Genomic DNA, 1,432 nt, shown 5'->3' with positions numbered 1-1,432 from the left:
TCCTCCAACCCTGAACACTTCGGGTGTTTTGGGGGTCACTACATAGTTTGGTGGTTTGCAGTGTTGGTACAAGGTAGCTAAGCAGATCAGCTCCTCTCGACGATTGTATCTGTCTGTCTACTAGATCTATATTCATGAGATTTCTTTGATTTTAGCTTGGTTTGTTATTCTCTTATGACATTCTTTTTTATTGTTTGTCTGTTATTTATGCGAAGAAGTGTTAGCGAGACGACAATTTTCTATTAAAAGGTCTGCAGATGACATGATGTGATTTTCGTGACATGGGTGTGACCTAAGAATGAACAAGTCGAGTCATGTGTGGAGTACGCTCAGATACAATATGATGACTCTGCTCTATTCGTCAGTTGTAGTTTATGGACCAGTCTGGTTTGATCTAGTCGTGCGGCGGCGCTAGCTATAGTCTGCCCAGACAACATCACACTCAATCAGATGCCTCCTTCTCCCTCTCTTCCCCCTCTATTCCCCCCTAATAACTCCCTCTAAACTCCCTCTATACACCCCTCTATAACCCCTCTCTATAACCCACCCTATTCCCCCTCTATATCCCCTCCTATTCTCCCTCTATAATCCCTCTATAAACTCCCTCTATTCCCCTCTATAAATCCTCATAACCGCCTCTACTCCCCCTCTATAACCCCTCTGATAACTCCCTTATTCCCTCTACTAATCCCTCTATTCTCCTCTATTTCCCTCTATAACCCTCTATAACTCCCTCTATAACCCTCTATAACTCCGCTCTATTCCCCCTCTATAACTCGTCTATCCCCCTCTATAACCCCTCTATAACTCCTCTATTCCCCCTCTATAACCCCTCTATCCGGCCTCTATAACCCCTCTATCCCCCTCTATAACCCCTATAACTCCTCTATACTCCCTCTATCCCTCTATAACCCCTCTATCCATAGAGGGGGTTATAGAGGGAGTTATAGAGGGAGTTATAGAGGGAGTTATAGAGGGGGGAATAGAGGGGGAATAGAGGGGAGAGGGAGGCATCTGTCTGAGTGTGATGTTGTCTGGGTGCAGGATATAGCTAGGGGCCGCATCAACAGACTGGGTCTACTAGATGGAGAGTCATCTAAGTAGGTATACCACATGATGACTGTTCATCTGGTCACCTAGAATGTATCAAATCATCATTTTATTGAAATTGTGTCAAAACACTCTTCAAAAAAACAAATCAATAAAAAAGAAAATAACAAACAAATAAATCAAAAACTGAGAAACAGAAGACAGACAGTACATGGGGGAGGAGGGAGAGGGGGGGAAAGACAGAGAATACATGGGGTTAAGACATGTAGAACAGTCAAATATTATGGGAGTCCAGTAGGGCAGGAGAGACGGTGAGTCCAGTAGGGCAGGAGAGACGGTGAGTCCAGTAGGGCAGGAGAGACGGTGAGTCCAGTAGGGCAGG

General features: G+C 44.8%; 1 protein-coding gene across 1 annotated transcript in view; it reads left to right on the top strand.

The window, feature by feature from the left end:
* The window catches only part of LOC111950499 (uncharacterized), a 98,960-nt gene that overhangs the window by 11,568 nt on the left and 85,960 nt on the right, over window positions 1-1,432 (top strand). The window lies entirely within an intron of this gene.

Source organism: Salvelinus sp. IW2-2015, linkage group LG23 (assembly GCF_002910315.2).
Source record: "Salvelinus sp. IW2-2015 linkage group LG23, ASM291031v2, whole genome shotgun sequence".
In the NCBI taxonomy this organism is placed as follows: Eukaryota; Metazoa; Chordata; class Actinopteri; order Salmoniformes; family Salmonidae; genus Salvelinus; species Salvelinus sp. IW2-2015.
The sequence above is the reverse complement of the archived record's forward strand: the minus strand, read 5'-3'. Positions and strand labels throughout refer to the sequence as shown.